General features: G+C 42.9%; 1 long non-coding RNA gene across 1 annotated transcript in view; it reads right to left on the reverse strand.

Moving 5' to 3' along the window:
- LOC138915290 (uncharacterized) overlaps nt 1–11,073 on the reverse strand; it is a 29,170-nt gene extending 18,097 nt beyond the window's left edge. Inside the window, exon 1 of the long non-coding RNA XR_011421018.1 lies at nt 10,663–11,073. This is a non-coding gene — a long non-coding RNA (uncharacterized lncRNA). The remainder of the gene's footprint in view (nt 1–10,662) is intronic.
- Between the last annotated feature and the right edge of the window lie 8,644 nt (nt 11,074–19,717).

Genomic DNA, 19,717 nt, shown 5'->3' on the forward strand with positions numbered 1-19,717 from the left:
AGCTGTTGGCTGGTTGACGGAGCCTATAAAACTGCAAACGTCTGGTGGAGAAATGTTACGTATAAGGAATACAACTGCAGGAAGCTTTCCACCTGCCCCATTCTGGAGGCATCGCAAGGCAAATTCTTTCCGGAGGCCAGCTAAAGAGTGAGAGTGTTTTAATAGAACTTACAAGGCTCATCGAGCATAATTTAGCATTGTCCATCCGAAATAAATGGATCTACACACAGTTTTACACTAGTTCTCCTCATGGTAGGTCAAAGTCCTTCCTTCGTTCTCTGTTCACTAGCCTTGCCAGATGGAGTAAGCAATAAACCTCCCTCTCTGTCTTCCACTCCACTCCTCTCCACCCTACCGTGCAGCACCTGGGGACTTTGTGGAGCCTGACTAGTCCAGCCCAATCAGAGCACTCCCGTTCCTTTCACTGCCATCTTTTGTTCAGAGATGGGCTCCTGCAGAGTGTGGCCCAAGCACAGGGCCTTCATTAGAGGCAACTGGCAGCCCCCACCCCTGCCAAGGGAAGCCAGTCTCAAGAAAAAGCCAACACAGAGGAGAGTTAAGCTAGGAGAAACTAAGAGAAATAGATCCAGGAGCAGAACCCTGATCAAACCATACCTGGAGCCCATCAATTGTTCAAGTCACAAAACCCAGTGAATCTCCTCTAATGTTCAAGCCTGTGCATTACATGGGATTTTCAGTAACCTGGAACCAAAACCATCCTAACTAAAATACCACGTGTCTTCTGAATTATTAAACAATTAATAGAATGGAAATTACCAACATCTTGTGCAACAGGCTTTAGAAATCCTGGCTTTGAAAGGTGCTATAATTAGGAAGACTGAACAACCAACAGTGACAGTGCGTTTTCCTGGGGCAATGACTTTTCTAATAATTCGAGCATCATTTTCTACTTACACACTGCTTCTAAGTGGATTTGAGTCAGCTTACAATAAAAAGGCCTATATATTAGGAGAATTAAAATAAGAATTGACTATCTAGGGGAAAAATGGATGTATCAGTGAAGCATAATTGTTACACTGGAATATACAATTTAGCTCAGAGAGTCCTGGCAGCCAAGGTAAGGGAAAAAAAAAAAAAAACCCAGTAGCTTAATTTTATATAACACATCATCTGAAAAAGAAAAACATCCCTGTTTGCCAGAAGATATGACGCTTTTTCCCAGCAATAAGCAAGCTCTAGAGTGGCTGTAGTCAATTTGGAAAGTTTAGGCCCCTGAACCCTGACATTTGCTGAACCACTTGAGCTTATCTGTATTTAGAGGGTCAACAAAAGTGTCAACATTAATCTAAGTGCTGGTGGTATTAGGATGTTACCAGATTCTGGCAGAGAAATGTTTACATCAGCACTTGCAAGAAAGTACAGTAGATTGCAGCGAATTTTTGAAGAAAGTTCAAAGTGACATCAGCCCCACAGGCCTGCAGCCAGAAGCAGCAGGAGGGCACACTGAGGGCTTGAGGTCTTCAGCCTCTCTGCCACCCAAGGATGGACAGGGCAGAAAGATGGAGAAACAGAGGGATGAAAAAGGAGAAGGGAGAACATGTGGGGGAGTCCTCAGAGGAGCAGCTAAGCTGCAAGACTCTGATGTATGCAGCAGGAGAGAGAAGGCGTGTGTGTGCTGACACAGGGCTCCACGTTTCCCTAGAGAAATATGGAAGCACGGAGAAGTTGGGCTCACCTTGAAAGAGAAAAGGGAGCTCTGGACACGATTTAGACTAGGAGACTCTTCTTGGGTAACCATAGCTAATCTTTATTGAGCACAACGCTCCATGGTTAAGTACTGTCATTGTCCCCCTGAGGATAATAATATCCGACGAGGAAAGTGATGTTTGGGTATTGGACTGAGCTCTCATGGCTAATTAGCGATGGAGCTAGGGGTCTGATGTGAGGTGGTCTGGCTGCAAAACCAGCTGTTCGACCATGCCCGTCCTATCCATCCGAGCCTACTGCCCACAGAGACAACCTCCACTCACACACTCTTTTTCTCCTCTCTGTCTCACTCTCCTCTTCCTGGAATCAGCTCCTTAAGAAACTACCTGCAGCAAAGCCCTCGTCTCAGGCTCTACTCACAAGCAGACCCAACCCAGAGAAGGTGTCATTGTGCAGGACCTCAGAGATCAGAAAGGACAGCTCACCCGATTCTTAGCGGGTTCATACTCTTTTTGCTAAAGCCACTGACCCCTGCTCTGTTCTGGAGAGAGAAGTTGCAGAGGAGCAAGAGGTTTTCAGGGAAAGATCGACTGAGTACTTACCCAAAGGCAAAGGATTTCAACAAACAAATATATCTGACCGAACTACACATTTTCTGAAGGTTGACTCGTCTATTTCAAAGTGAGTCACGACAGGCATCCTCAGACCATGGAGTTGTTGGACCATGTGTGGAGTTCTTAGATAAATGCATTTCTAAGTACTCTTTCTCTTGGGCAGTTGTACATGGGTAATGAATGGGTCTTTGTAGGACTGCATGCCAGTTTCCTTATAAATGGAGCACATGCCCCTGAATTTAAGCCACGCTGACTCTTTTTGCATATGCTAATGCTACAGGCACCCACCTGAAAAAAAAAAAATAGAACCTTTGGTGCCTGAGAAGAAATCTAATCTTCTCCAAGCTCTCAGAGGTGTCACATTTTCACCAGCTGTTTGCAAAGTGTGAGCCAGTGCGCTAAGAAAGAGACTTTTCATGATTGCATTGTATTTATGCAGCTGTATCCAATGGTCACTACAGAACCAGGGGTTTGCCTGAGGACAGCAAGAAACTCTACTGCTAGACAAGATGTGAGGCTATTCCCGAGAAGGAGAGAGTCTAAGGTTACTCTTAGCTGTTTTCTGTCCATCACTATTATCTTAATGATTCAACTCATGGTCCAAGACATCATTCAGAAAATAAAATGCTATTAGAGAATTCATTTTGTGAGATGTTTCATGAGAAGGTTCTCCAGCAAGGGAAGGCTAGCTTCCTCAGACACAAGAGGGCAAGCTCCTTCTACTGACGCTGGTGTTTCTGAGCTGCTCAGCGAAAGACGGGACCCAGAGCCCTTTGGGAAGGGGCTTGGATGGGGTCCCAGTGTGCCTGGAACTCAGATCTCTAGGAGATGGCCACGGGTGGCTGGGTGCCAAGTCTCTCAGAGAGGTTTGATGAGTCTAGCTTTGCCAGAGTTGGAAAAACTACAGACGGGATCAAACAGGATCTAGATGCCTCCATAGCAGGAACTGTCACCTGCCAGGCTGACAAACCATTGTTGGAGTGATGTTCACAGGAACCACAAGCCGGCAGGAGGGGCTGGAGCAAGTCCCTTCCTCCTGCAGCCTTGCAGTTTCCATCTGGCGCCCCCTATTGGCAGAGCCTGACAGGGTGTCAGCTGGAAAAGCAAGACTGAGGTTTGTGGCGTCCCAGCCCCAGCACCGCAGAGCACAGGAGGATGAGTTTGTAGCTAAGAGACAACAGCTTAATGACTGGCACGGCACTCTACAAGACTTCCAGCCTCAGAATACTAAAGCTTTAATTTTCAAATATACCCTGTGCTAGGAATTCAGTGAAAAAGTAAAATATCAAGGAAGCTGTGGAGGAACTGTAGTCTCATATTATGTTGGCAAAAGTACACTCAGTTCACAAGGCACGCTTTGTGTAACACCTGAAGGTGGTGAGGGATGCATCTCCTGCATATTTTAGAGCTTCCGCACCGGTAGGGTAGAAGGGTAGGCTGAAGAATTGCACTGTGTTAGACATGCATAAACCATAGACAATGTTTGGGGTCCCACTGGAAAATCAAAGGACATGGATAATAGCCGAGAAAAAGGAAAAGGTGAGTTTTTCTGGCATTTGAGAAAGTGTTGTGCACTGTGGGAAAAGATTGCTTCTGCTCATAACTCAGTAGTTTTGAAGAAAGCAGCCTCGTTAAATTGCGTCTAGGTCGGCAGCCCCACATTCTCCTTTGCACTCTTGCGAGGGAGGCAAACTGGAAATCGGACTCTTCTGAGCCCACATGTGCCCCCCTCCCCAGGGCATTAACCGACCATGGTCCTAGGGTCACTCCCCATCCCCCAAAACAAAACAGCCCTTTCAAAGACACGTGTAAAGAGTTTGGAATGATTTCTGTTCAAAGGCACAGGACATGTGGATGTAAAGGGCTGAGATTTATTAATCCAGAAAACTGGGTAGTCAAGGTGTTACTTGCAGTTGAGAAAGGAAAATCCACAAGTCCTGGGGAAACGGCCTCTGTGAGAAGATCCTCACTCACAGTCAATGCCTGAGAGGGTGAGGACTTTTTGAAAACCTCAGGACAGAAATCGTGGCTCCTCTATGGACAGAGAGACCCTCCCTCCGCCTCCCGGCCTCCTGTCTAGAGGCCTTGCAGCTGCACACAAGAGGAGTGTGGCCTCCAGCACGGGTACCATGCAAGGCCGTTTCTTATCAAATGATGATAAAAGGACATTTAGGTTTAGGATAGGAAAATATGACAAAATTATGGAATAAATGTACAAGCATGTCTTGAGGGTAAATGCATTATGCACTTTCTAAAAGCCTTCACAGCTTTAAATGCCTATGATTATAGTTCTGAACTCTGCTATTTGCTTTTGTTGCATTTAACTTTGGCCACTTGCTTCTGTGCAGGGTGGATGTTTTTCAAGTTCAAAGTGAAAACCATGCCTTTATCTTTCTTATAAGCTTTCTCTAATCTTCACCTGGCAATCGTGTGCTTCTGGCAACAGAAGCTTCTATCCCCTGACTCCTTATGTTCCACTGGGACTCAACCCATCCAAGGAGATTTCAATGCTTTGCCATGCTTTAATTAGCTTTAGGGGGAGAAAGGTAATTATAAGGTGGTAACAGTCCTTTAAGAAGTCAGCTACCTCTAGGATATCTTTCCTCCTCTGAGGCTACAGGCAAAGAACCAAGGAACGGAGAGGTCTCTGGTGATTGGTGAAGCCACCCAAACTATACAAGCCTTTTGTGCACATAAGAGGTGCTTTTGTGAGAGAAGATGTCAATAGCTTTCACTGGATTTTCAGACCTCAAAAAGGTCAAAATCTGTCGCACGAATGAATGGAACAAAATTAATAAATGAATAAAATGTTACTCCGTCTGGCTTTGTACAACACCAAGAATGAACGCTAATGTAAACTATAAACTTTGGATAATGATGGTGGGTCAATGCGGGCTCATCAATTGTAACAAACGTCTCACTCTGGGTGGGGATGTTGATAATCAGGGAGGCTGTGTGTGTGTCGAGGGCAGGGGAGTATAGGAGAAATCTCTGCACTTTCTGTTCAGTGTTGCCGTGAATCTAAAACTGCTCTAAAGGGGCTGGCCCCGTGGCCGAGTGGTTAAGTTTGCACGCTCCGCTGCAGGCGGCCCAGTGTTTCGTTGGTTCGAATCCTGGGCGCGGACATGGCACTGCTCATCAAACCACGCTGAGGCAGCGTCCCACATGCCACAACTAGAAGGACCCACAACGAAGAATATACAACTATGTACCGGGGGGCTTTGGGGAGAAGAAGGAAAAAAAAACATAAAATCTTTAAAAAGAGATTGAACAAAAAAAAAAAAAAACTGCTCTAAAAAGTAAAGTCTATTAAAAATTGTTGTAATAGGGCCTGGCCTCGTGGCTGAGTGGTTAAGTTCGCGCGCTCTGCTGCAGGCGGCCCAGTGTTTCGTTGGTTTGAATCCTAGGCGCGGACATGGCACTGCTCATCAGAACACGCTGAGGCAGCGTCCCACATGCCACAACTAGAAGGACCCACAACGAAGAATATACAACTATGTACCGGGGGGCTTTGGGGAGAAAAAGGAAAAAAATAAAATCTTTAAAAACAAAAACAAAAACAAAAAAAAATTGTTGTAATAACTAAAAAATTCTAGTAAAGCATTTAGTTTCAGATACAGCCTATTTGGAAATGATCGTTATACGGGATTGGCCAACCACGGTCCTGCCATCCAAGAGGATGCTATGGAGCCCTTAAAAAGAATGAAATGGAACCACACATGCTGCAACAGAAACACATTCCAGACCTAGAAATATGCAAAAAAAGATGCCATAACAGTACATACAGGGTGACACCACCGGCGTTAAAATAGAAACAAATCATTCATGTGTATGATGTTGTTAATGCACAGGAAATTGCTGGAAGGAGGGAGGACGAGAGAGTCTTAGCAGTGGCTCCTACCCCTGGGAGATGGGAGGCAGTTCTCATACCCTCCTGTCCTGTCTAAACTTTATAAGAGTAGATTAACTTATAATAACTAAAAACTAATTGTTTTAGGAAAAGCAATTTTTTTCTTGCCTCATAATCAACAGACTGCACCGAGATGGGTGTGTATACTCTGACCAGCAGTTACAAAGCCCACTTCAGCCTCAAACTCACAAAATCCATCATCAATTTCTACATGTGATGCCACCTGACCCTCAGGTGTTACGAAAGGAAATGTCATATGCATGTAAGGGTGTGTCCAACTTAACAAATTATAGTGACTTAACAAATTATAGTGACACCTACATTTATATAGTGCTGGAAGTCCTGGAAGGGCAAAAGGCCTCTGCGAGGAATTTGTCTTTATGGAAGTAACATATAATGCAAGCATTTAATGGAATATCATAAGCAGAATGGCAAACCTGTTGTCACTATAAACATCTACCAAAAATATCAAATAAATGCATCAACAACCTGGAAAGTCCCTGCCCAGAGCTGTTAAGTAGGCAATTAGGAGAGAATCCACTTTACAAAAATTTTTAAACCCTCCCCACATGAAAGATCACCTTTGGTTAAGGCACAGCCTAGAACAAATTCAGAGTGTGTCACTGGTTTTCCTCTCAAGGAGCCTTTGCCCCAGGGGAGCAGTCTAAGATCCATCCGAAAGCAGCTTTGGGGGATCATGTGACACGGAACATAGAGGAACACCCCACATGCCCAACCTCCCACTCACCCTAGATAGAGCAAAACCAGGTACAGACAGTGTGGGGAGACTTTTGGTTACCTTTGGTATTTGTATTTGGTATTATTATATACCTTTGGACATAACCAGATAATGTTCCTCTCAATTCACAATTTTGAAAAAAGTTTTGCAGTATTTTAGGAGAAGCTTTTAAACGTAGTCACATCATTGAAAATAAGCTTTTCAGTGGGAAAGAATTCTCATTCTACGACAGACATCCACGGGAAAGTATCACTCGACTGATGGCTAACTTTGCAAGATCATCGCGTGCACAGAGGAAGCACAGTTGCTTCTGTAAGTCAAATAAAACCGTAACAGTGATGGCTACCATTCACTGAGCACACGGCAACGTTTACATGCACTCTCTCTCTAATGGTCACAGTACCCCTATGAAGTGGGTACCGTTAGCCCCATTTTACAGATAAGAAAATGCAGGCAGAGTGATAAAGCCTGCTCCAGGTCACACAGCCAGGAAGGAGTAGAGCTGGGACTCGATCCAGTTCCTGCAGAGCTCAGGGGCCACGTCCCTCTCCTGACGGGGCTGACTGGATGAGGGATGTGCAGCCATTCCAGAGCACAGCAGTGACCTTGTAGGGGCCTAGCTGGATGGTGATCTGAGCGAATTGGACTTCTCTGAGAACAGGAGCTAGGCCGCCTGAAGCAGCAGGCAGCTGCGAACTCACCGTGTGCACAGAGAGGCGGCTGGGACAGCCTGAGGTTGTGCAGGCACAGAAGCTTTGGAGCACAGGAAGAAGGGCCAAGGCTGAATACAGGAGCACAGTCCATGGGGATGGCTCAATCCCATTAATGTCAAAACCTGAGAGTAACGATCCCAGAGGACCTTGCTCCTAAGGTCCCAGAGGTGCTTCTCCTGTCCCAAACTGCCACCAGGTGACTAGTGGCTGTGGACAACGGTTACCTCCCCTCCCTACCTGGGACAGCCATCCCCTTCCTTTAACAGACTTCTACTTTGTCCAGTGCAGCAAGGGCCCCAGGAATGAACCTCACTTCTTGGCCATCCTGGCATTTGGAGGCAGGGGCCAGCGACCGTGTTTCAGCACCATTCAGCAATGATTTATCACTATTTCTGGCAATTCTGTAGTCGGCAGGGCTTAGCTGGGTGGTCCTCGTGTTCCACGTGGTGTCTACCAGAACTCAGCTGGGGCTGGTACATCCAAGATGGCTTCATGCACATGACTGACACCTCAGCTAGGGTAGCTCGAATAGCTACCCTAGGGGACTGGCTAGACCTCACTTCACATGGTTGTTCATTTTTCAGTAGTCTAGTCTGAGCCTTTTTACATGGCAGCTGGATCCCAAGAGAGTGAAAATAGAAGCAACAAGGCCTAGTAAGGCCTTCCAACATGTTCTATTGGTCAAAGCAAGTCACAAGGCCGGCCTCACTCAAGGAGAAAAGAAATAGCTTCCACTCCTTGATAAGAAAAGCAACATGAGCGTATAAGAATTATTGGCAGTCATCTTTGCAGACAATCTCCCACAAAATTTAAGTGTGAGTTGTTAAATCTTACTCAGCTTCCAGGTGCCCTTCTGCCCTTCTCCCCTTCTTCCTGCCTAGAATGTGGATGTGATGACTGGAACTTCAGCAGCCATTTTGCAACCATGAGGGAACCTGGAAGATGGGAGCTACACACTGAGGATAGCAAAAAAAAAAGGAAGGAGATGAGATTCCCAGTGAGACAGAGGATCTGCTCCATGAGCCAAGGACTGCATACTTCCAAAGTGTTTACACATTCAAATATATATATAAACCTCTACCTTACTTAAGCAATGGTTATTTGGTTTTTCCAGTGGGCACAGGCTCAAATGTGAACAACTAACAGAAGGAATCACATAACCCACAATACAACACTTCTTGTTTTTTAAAAAGTAACTAATAGCACATATTCTGATTAATTGCAAAGTTTCATTAGTGCCATATAAAGTATACTAAAGTAAGATTCAGGGTACAGGTTTAGTGACAAGTACCCAGCCTCTAAAGTACTAGGAGTCAGTCCCTGGGGGTTACGAAAAAGCATTAAGATGCTCCTTAATACTTCCATATAAACACTGCCTGAGAAAATACTTTCAATGTCTTTCAGCCAAAACTAAGCTTGAGTGCTTGAGTCCTAAACTCCTCACCATTTAGGAAGAAACGGTATGCGCAAAGTTTAAAGTTCAAAGTTCACATCCTCCCCCACCCTCCCAATTTCTTATTTCCCATTCAGTCAACAATCCCTCTCCAGTCATTGAGGCTTTATTGCCACATCTGATTCATGGAAATGTAACCTGCCTTTTCCTCTCCCTTCCAAGTTTTGGAAAACTCCAAGCAAACAGGTAAGTTTTAAAACACAAGGACAGGAGTTTTTTGCAGATGTGGACAGGAGGACCCCAGGACTGGGAAGCTGAGAAGGGGGAAGGACAGTCAGGTATTGCAGGCCTGACTGGGGCACACAGATGTGAGTCAGCAATGACAAACAGCCTCTCAGTCCTCAAAGACAAGGACAGGGGGAATGGCAGCATCCTAGCATTTTTTTCTTTTTTTTTTGAAAAGTAACTGAACTTGGCTATGTTATTATTTCACTTAGTTTCGTGCAGGGTTTGGCAAATGTTTTATTTGACTTTTGCATGTATTTCAAATTATTGGAATATTTTATATTCCCATCTATTTTAAACTAGTAATTAGCTATCAAAAAAAGATACATTCTTGAAATATATTTAAATATACATAATTAGAGTACTATTGGTACATAAAATATTATTGAGACTTAGAGTAATAAATAAGTTGTTGTGCCACTTTGCAACACTTTAATCCTAAAGTCTAATTATTTACACTAAAGACTTTTCTAGAGATCCCTCTTTGAATGTTCTTCAGGGTATGGAAAATACAGCGCCTGGCAATTTATCTCCTAATTCACTTGAACGTCTATATTTTATCATTTGATCATCTGTCAAAACTTGTTGCCTAGATGTTGCGTGTGTCTTTTGCTACCATGATTACCTTAAAATTCCAGCCATAGCCAATGGATTCTTAACCGATGACCTCGCCTGACTCCAGCGGTCTGTTCAGGCTCCTGCCCCCGACAGACGTCACCCGGGACCGCGCTCCCTCTGCTAACCTGCGCACCCCACGCAGCTGTGGGATCCACAGGGTTCTGCTTCCATGTGGTTTCTTTTTTTGACTTCCCATCTCTCTGCTTCTTATCTTCCCGTTCTGCGCTTTCCGTTTCCAATCTCTCACTGCTTCAGCATCCACTGACTCTCTATCTTAAAACACCCCGAAAGCGGTGGCTGTTTCTTCCGTCTGCATCATTTACCCAGACGGTTACTCAAAACTCGGGCACAGACCCAGGCTCTACGACTGGTTACAAAATAAACAGTTTAGCCAAGGTCCTCGAGGGCATGGTTAACGCTCAGCACTAATAAAATAACCACTCTCCCGCCCCTCCCACACACATCACTTCACGAGCAAGATTTATCTTACAAGGCTAATACTACGAAGTCACTTGGTGGAAGAAGGTCCTTTCAAATCTTCTGACCCCAGCCCTGGAAGACACAAGCGTTCCCAGGCCTGCACCCTGGATCCACTGCCGGCTTGGCTCTCCGCTTCAGCCCATTTTGCCCACTGACTGCTTGAGTCCTCTCACCGCCTCTCACCAAGACGCGAGGGTCGCCGGACGCAGGCTCACCTGTACCTGTCGCGGGCTCGGGCTCACCTGGTCATTCGCGGACCCGGGCGGACGCTCCCCTGGATCACGCTCGCGCCCCGGACTCGGATCACATCGGGTCCCCCGCGGAGCGGCGCGCGGCCGCGCCTGGGTCCCCTCCTGCCTGCGCCGCTGCGGCCGCTCTGGAGGAGGCTTTGCGCGGCTGCAGCCCCGCATGCCGAGCCGAGCGGCCAGCAGGGAGTTCAGCCAAGTTATCCCGTGTGCCTCGAAAGAGATGGCTGCTGGGAACATCTCCACTCTATTTCGCGGGTCTTTGGGTTCCGAGTGACCCCTCTAGGCCAGTTGCCTCCGCACACTGACCGAGATCGCCCCGGCGCTCGCCCCTTCTTTCCCTTTGGTTAGGGAATTCGCGGCGAGGCGCGGGGATCCATCCGAAACAGAAAACTAGTTTTTCCCCCTGCCGGTGACTGCGAGGAACTGCCGGCGGCGAAACAAACCTCCGGGTAAGGTTTCCTTTCCTCCCGGCAGCTGAGGTTGGCAAGGTCGTTCCCACTGCTCACCACCCCCATAAAAAGTTTTGAAAACTTAACTTTTTATTCATTTTATTTTATTTTAAGTGCCATATGAAGAGAAGGCAACTCATTTTTAGCCTTCAGGTCAATAAAAATGAGAAAAATTAAGACATTGCACGCCACCATTTTTTTGGTTTATTTTTTTAAAATTTATTATGGAGGGGGCTGGCCCCGTGGCCGAGTGGTTAAGTTCGCGCGCTCCGCTGCAAGCGGCCCAGTGTTCCGTTGGTTCGGGTCCTGGGCGCGGTCATGGCACTGCTCATCGAGCCACGCTGGGGCGGCGTCCCACATGCCACAACTAGAAGGACCCACAATGAAGAAAATACAACTATGTACCGGGGGTGCTTTGGAGAGAAAAAGGAAAAAAACAAAAATTTATTATGGAAAATTGCAAACATAAAAGTAGGCAGAAGAGTCTAATGAGGCTCCAGTTTTTGGTAATCTTCCCGCAGATAACAGTTGTAAAATCTGAGCAAAACATTTAAAAATTTTTGAAGGCCTTGGAGATTGACCAAAAGAAGGCAGACACCGGAGAAGAGACCAACTTTGAAAGATGACTGGAAATTATTGAGGTTTGTGAGTTTGTGGCTTTTTACCCAAAGGCAACCTCCAATCCGTGAGCAACTCCACCTGCAGAGAGACAAAGCCCAACTGGCTTGAAGGGGACACAAAACAGAGTTCGAGGTCAACAGAAGAACTGGAAAGTTAGGGGGATAATCCACAGAGGCATCCCTGGAGAGGGTGAGCCCCCAAATATGTGCTGTAGTAGTTTCTACTGCTCCCATCACAGTTTAGTGGCTTAAAACACACAGATTTATTATGTCACAGTTCTGGAGGCCGGAAGTCCTGTGCAGGTCTCCCTGGACAAAAGCCACTCTGTTCTTTTCTAGAGGCTGTAGGGGAGAATGCACTTCCCACTCCTTCAGATATTGACAGAATTCAGTTCCTTGTAGCTGTGCACTGTTTCCTGCTTCCTTGCTGGTTCTCAGCTGATGGTCATTCCCAGCTCCTCCCGGCCACTGCCGCATTCCTTGACTTGAAGCTTCCTTCTTCCATCTTCAAAGCCCGCAGCTGCAGGTTGAATTCCTTTCACACTCTGTCCTTCTCCGTCTCATCTCTCTGACCCAGCCTGAAAAGGTTTTCTGCTTTTAAGGGACCATGCGATTAGATTGGGCACATCCCGATTATGCAGAATAATCTCCCCATTTTAAGGTCAGTAACCTTAATCCTGTCCTCAGAATCCCTCTTGCATGTAAAGTAACATATTCACAGCTCCAAGGAATAAGGACATGGATGTCTTCAGGGAGCCATTATACTGCTCACCAGAGTCTGCCCTCTGGCCCCTCAAAGATGTCACATCCTACTATCAATAATAACATTAAATATAAATATACTAGGCATGCTAACTAAATGACAGAGATTGTCAGACTGGATTATAAACAAAACAAGAGCCAATTGCATACTACCAACAACAACAACAAAAACGGGCTTTAACTACAAAGACATAAATAGGTTGAAAGTAAAAGGATGGAAAGAGATACACTATGAAAACAAAAAGAATAAGAAACTGAAGTGGCCAACAAGTACACAAAAAGATGCCCAACATCACTAATCATAAGAGAAATGCAAATCGAAACCACAATGAGATATTATCTCACATCCATTAAGATGGCCACTATTTAAAAAAAAACAAAACAGATAATAACAAGTGTCACTGAAGACGTAGAGACACTGGAACCCTTACACACTGTTGATGAGACCATAAAATGGTACAATCACTATAGAAAACAGTATGGAGCTGCCTCAAAAAATTAAAAATAGAATTACCATATGATGCAGCAATCCCACTTCTAAGTACATATCCAAAAGAATGCCAAGCAGGATCTCAAAGAGATATTTGCATACCCGTGTCCACTGCAGCATTATTCAAAGTAGCCAAGATGTGGAAGCAACCCAAATGTCCATTGAATGGATAAATAAAATCTGGTATGTACATACAATGGAAGATTGGGCATCCTTTAAAAAGAAGGAAATGCTGTCATATGCTACCACATGGATGAAGCTCAAGGACATTATGCCAAGTGAAATAAGCCAGTCACAGAAGGAGAAATACTATATGATTCCACTTATATGAAGAATGTTAAGTAGTCAAAATCATAGAAACAGAAAGTAGAAAAGTGGTTTCCAAGGGCTGGGGGGAGGGAAAACTAGGTTTAGTGGGCAGAGAGTTTCAATTTTACAAGATGAAACAGTTCTAGAGATCTGTAGCACAACAGTGTGAGTATACTTAACCCTCCTGAGCTGTACATTTAAAAATGGTTAAGATGGTAAACTTAATATTATGTGTTTTTTACCACAATAAAACAAAAGAAATCTGAAGTGGCTATATTAATATTTCACAAAATAGACTTTAAGACAGAATATTATTAGAGATAAAGAGGGACATTTCATAATGATAAAAGGGTCAACAAATCAGGAAATTATTATTATAATATTATATAACATATATTAATAAATTATAAATAATTTGTATATAATTATAAATAAATTTATATATAATATATAAATATAATATAATAATTATAAGTGTTTATGCACCTAGTATCAGAGCTTCAAAATACCTTAAGAAAAATTAACAGAACTAAAGTGAGAAATAAGCAAACCCATATCTTGGTAAAAAATTTTAAGACTTTGCTCACGATAATCAATAGAACAACTTAGACATAAAAAATCAATAAATATATAGATATATAAAAAACACTATAGTCCAGGGGTTGGTGAACTGTGGTCTATGAGCTAAATCCCACAAATAAAGTTTTATTGGAAAATAGCCACACTCATTCTATGTATTGTCTATGGCTATCTGTGGCTGCTTTCACAGAACTGAGTAGACGCATCAGAGACCATTTGGCTTGCAAAGCTTAAAATAATTATTATAGGCCCTTCATGGGGAAAGTTTGCTAATTTTCTACTCATCTCAACAGTGTTTGCGATTGCTTGTTGGAGCATTTATATAATAGCTGCTTTAAAGTCTTTGTCAGATAATTCCAACATCTGCACCAATCTTGTTGGTGTTTGTTGATTGTTTTTCCCGTGTGAGTTGAGATTCCCTTGGTTTTTCATATGCCAAGTAATTTTGGATTGTCTCTTGGAAATTTTTAATACTACGTAATGAAACTCTAGGTCTTGTTTAAATCCTTTGGAGAATGTACATATTTTTGTTTTAGGCAATAGACTCGCTAGGTTCAGACTAAAAGTTCACCTGCCTTCCGTGAGTTACGGTTCAAACGTTAGTTCAGTTTTCAAAGCCCTTGCAGTGCCATTTGGATAGATCCTGAATATGTACCACTTGGTGGTCATCTGGGACCTGATCGATGACCACTGACCAGATCAGTCCATTAGTTCAGTTCTCAAAAAAAATTGGTATACTGATCAGATCCGTGAGCCCACAGCTCTGTGGTGAGCCCAGAAGTTCATATATGACTTTATGGGATTTTCCCATAATGTTAAGAAAGAGTTCCTTTCTCTCCACAATTTCCCCAGTACATTCTAGTTCCCCAAATTCCACTTTTTGGTTCTATGGCCAGAAAGCTGGGGCCAGAAAGCTACTCCACTGTTGTGTACTTCTGTGACTGCTCCCATCTTTGGCCAAGTGGTGGAAAACAGAAAGAGAGGGAACAAAAGCAATAGAGATCAGTCAATTGGAGAGGAATGTTTCCTTTTCTCAGAGTTTTGGCTCCTGCTGGCTTAGCAGCTCCCACCATGGGATGGTTTGGGAGCTGGGGCTCAAGAAAATGAAGAGAAGAAAAAAAATGTGTGGAGAATTCCACAGTCTCTCTCTGGTGTCAGGTATCTCCTGCTACTCAGCCAGATAAAGGGCTTCCCCTGGAACTCTACATGCATCCTAGTGCCCACTTCTGAGCTTCAGGCTGCACTGCATTCAGGCTAGCAGATATCAAAGGAAGAAAGATGATAAACTCACCTCTAGGTTCATTGATACGTCGTCTTCTTCTTCATCCAACCTGCTACTATTTACTTTTTATTCTTTCTATGGGTGCTCTACGCATCCTGCCCAGGTTTCATAGTTGCATTCAGTGAGAGAGACAGGATCGAGTGTGTGTCCTCCACCCTCACCCAGAACAAGAACCCCAATGCCAACGATTAAAGAGGGGACATCACTACAGATCTTACAGACATGAAAACGTTAATAAGAGGATATTATACACAAGTTTATGCCAATAAGTTTGACAATTTAGATTTAATAGATAAGTTGCTTAAAAATACAACTTACCAAAACTAACACAACAAGAAATGGAATATCTGAATAGCTTTATATTTATTAAAGAAATTGAATTTGTTATCAAAAACCCTCAGAGAAAACCCCAGCCCAAGACAGTTTCACTAGTGAATTCTATCAAACATTTAAGGAAGAAATAATACCAATCTCACAAAAACTTTCAGAACACAAAGGATAAACACACACTTTTCAACTTGTTTTATGAGACCAGCATAACACTGACACCAAAGACCTCACAAGACATAAATACAAAAATCATTCACACAATATACGTAAATCAAATCCAACAATATACAAATACATCATGAAAAGTGGGGTTTATCCCAGGAACAAAAAGTTGGTTTAACACTCAAAGATTAACCAATGCAACCCACCACACTTAGGAAATAAAGAAAAAAACATATGGATATCTCAAGTGATGCAAAAGAAGCATTTGACAAAATTCAACCCCATTTATGATTTAAAAAAATGTTTTTAACTCTCAGCAAACTAGGAACAAAAGAGAACTCGCTTAATTTGATTGCAGGTATCTATGAAAAACCTACAGCTAATTAATTCTTGATGAAACACTCAACACTTTTTCCCTAAGGTTGGAAAGAAGGCAAGGTTCTTTGCTCTTACTACTTCTATTGTACTAGAAGTCTTGTCCAGATCAATAAGGCGGGGGGGAAAAGGGTGTATAGATTGAAAAGGAAAAATATACCTCTATTTGCAAATGGCATGATCATTTGTATAGAAAATCCTAAAGAATCAACAACAACAAAACTTCCAGATCTAATACATGAGTTTAACTAGGTCACTCAGGTAAATTAAGATGTGAGTCTAATTGAGTCAATATACAAAAATCAATAGAATGTTTATATACTAGCGGCAAATGTTGGGAAAGTGGAACTTAAAAAATAATCTCATTTACAATATCATCAAAAGCAGAAAATAGTTTGGAATAAATTTAATAAAATACACGTAAGCCCCATACACTGAAAACAACAAAACATTGTGAAGATAAATTAAAGAAGATTTAAATAAATGGAGATATATACTACATTCATGGATTTAAAGACTCGAGTTTAAGATGTCGATTCTCCCCCAAACTATCCCTAGGTACAATTCATTGTCGACAGGTTTCTTTTGGAAACTGGCAGGACAATTCTAAAATGCATATGGAAATGCAAAGAATCTAGGATATCCAAAGCAATCTTGGAAAAGTAGAACAAAGCTGGAGAGCTTATACTACCTGACTTCAAGGTTTATTCCAAAATTACAGCAATTAAGACAGCATGGTATACACATAATAAAAAGTTTTTTGAAAATAAAAAGAATAAATATAACAAACTCACTGCCAACGATTGTCAACTCATGGCCAGTCTAGTTTTATTTTCAACTCCTTCAACTTCCTTTCTGTCCAGTACGATTTTGCAGCAAATCCTTATTAAGGCCCTGCTCTGTGGCAGGCCCTGGGGTCCACATACAGGGCAGCAAACACCAAGGCCAGCTGCCGTGGCTTCACATTCCGGAGGGGAACAGGTAAACAGTGGATGAATAATAATTTCGGAGAGTGAGGTTAGTAGGACAACAATAAAAACCAGTTCTGGCCCAGAGTGACTTGGTGGACGGGGGCGAGAGGCGGGTAAGGGTATGTGTTGGGGGGTGGTTCTTTACTGGGGTAGTCAAGGAAGGCCTCTCTGAGGGGGTGATATTTAAGCCAAGATTGGAATAATGAGGAAAAGCAGCCATGGGAAGGATCCTCATTCAAAGCAGGAAAAAGCAAAGGCCCTGGGGTAGGTCTGAGCAGGGCACATTGAGCAACAGAGACAAGGCCAGCATGGCAGGAGTGGTGTGAGGGTGGGCAAGTGAGACTAGGTGAGATGTGAAGTGGGGCAGTGGCCAGCCACACAGGGCCCTGGAGAACACAGCCAGGCATTTGTGTTCCAAACGCAGTGAGGATCCTGGAGAGGACTCTGAGTAGGGACACTCTACGTCCCCAAAAATGATTTACATTTTAAAAAGGCCACTTTATCTGCCCTGTGAAGAATGGACTAGGAAAGAGGAAGCAGGAAAAGAATATAGAAGGCTGTGGTAGGAGTGCAGGCAAAAAAAGAGGGTGACCAAGGCATGACAAGAAGTAGGCAGAGTCATGATTTCCTTCTGGTGGGGAGCCGGTAGGGTAGACCGGCTACAAGGGGTGGAAAGAGGAAGTGGCAATGGCATTTGGTGGGGCTGAGACAGAAGAAGACTGAGCGGCAGGGCAGGTTGGTGGGGGAAATCAAGAGTGCTGTTGGGCCCCACTGCATCTGAGGAGACAAGTTGCCATGCAAGTAGAGTTGCTGAGGAGGCATCTGGATATAGGAGCATGGTGCTCAGAGAGGGGAGAAGAGGAGCAGCTGATGGAAGGTGTGCTGGGAGGCAGCGGGAGTGCGTGTGCATACATGTATAGTGCATTTCTCCTTTTTCCTGCTTTATTGGTTAGTGAAACTTATAGAAAATCTAGAAACCGATGCAACTATGTTTTAAAAAAAAACCTTATATATGAGAAACTGAGATTTCACCTATGCTACAGAGTTGTGAAGATTACATGAATTAATACAAGTAAGATGCTTAGAAAAGTGCCTCGCATATTCGGTGTTCATTGCAAATATTTTTTCTTTTACTTCAATTCCAATGGAAAAAGAGCAGTTTACCTAGTAAGGAATCTTTGCATAACTTGCTATCCATCTGGAAAACATGTCAGTTAGATGCTCTACCTTATACATTTTATATTGATTAAAGATGTGCATGGAAGAAATCAAACTAGAAAAGAATGAGAAAAACATTTGGATGAATAGTTAGTTGCGTAGCTTCAGCATAAACAAGGCCTTTTTAAGCTACACAGAAAGTGCAGACGCAATAATGAAAAGCATTTGACCACATACAAAAGAGAAAATGCAAACCATCAAAAAACATGTGAAAAGAGGCTTTGTCTCACTAGTATTTAGGTGAACCATTGGCCTTTGTCTTTTTGCCCATCAAATTTGACCCAGCTTTCTCAGACTTTGATGCTGGGAGTGTGAATTGCTGCAACATTTTTTGGACGATCTGGCAAATAAAAAATGTGCATATCATTTTGCTCATTAATTTCTCTTTTAGGAATTCAGACAAAAGAAATTAAAAGCACCAGCATATACAAGATTTTTGCCGCCACATCCTTTGAACAAGCAAAGTGCTGAAAAAAATTTGAACGTTCATCAATAGGAAAATGGTTAAATAAATTATGGTTCGTTACACTTTGTACTACTGTCAGCTATTAAAAAGCATGTTTGAGAACTATTTCTATTGACCTGGGAAGATGTCTGTGGCCTGTTGCTAAGGAAAAGGGCAAGGTATGTAGTAAGGGACTAACATTCTATTTTTGGTTTTGGTTTTTTGTGTATGTTTTGTTTTTTTGTTGCGTGTGTGTGTGGTTGTTGTGATTGGGAGTGTTTATACGTTCATACATGTACTTATGTGTATAAGGACATAAAAGGAGAAGAAACGCAACTGCTAATGTTGATCACATCAGAAAAGTAGGATGGAAAGGTGGGAAAATCAGGCGCAATAACTTTTCTTTTGAAAAATTAAAATATGTTAATATAGATTAAATACATACTTTCTCTTTACAAACTTTTGTAGTGTTTGACTCCTTTCTGAAATTAAAAATGAAGGATAAATAAGGGTCTAGTATCCAGAACATACTAAAAAAAAACCTTCCTACAACTCAACAACAGAAGGCAAACAACCCAATTTAAAAGTGGGCAAAGGACTTGAACAGACATTTCTCCAAATTAGATATCCAAATTGCCAGCAAACATGAAAAGATGCTCAACGTAATTAGTCACTAGGGAAATGCAAATCAAAACCACAATGACATGCCAGTTCACACTTGCTAGGATGGTTAGAATTAAAAAAACAAAAAACGGAAAATAAATGTTGATAAGGATGCTGAGAAATTGGAACCCTCGTTAAACACAGAATTACTATATGACCCCAATTTCACTTGTAGTTGTATATCCAAAAGAACAGAGAACAGGTACTCAAATATACATTCCTGTTCGTAGCAGCACTGCTCACAAAAGCCAAAAGATGGAAACAACTCAAGTGTCCATCAGTGGATGAACAGATAAATAATAGATGGTATACACATACAAAGTAATATTATTCACCCATAAAAAGGAATGAAGTTGAAGCTGGGTACCTGAGGGGCACTGTAAATATTCAATAA

Source organism: Equus caballus, chromosome 8 (assembly GCF_041296265.1).
Source record: "Equus caballus isolate H_3958 breed thoroughbred chromosome 8, TB-T2T, whole genome shotgun sequence".
Lineage (NCBI taxonomy): Eukaryota > Metazoa > Chordata > Mammalia > Perissodactyla > Equidae > Equus > Equus caballus.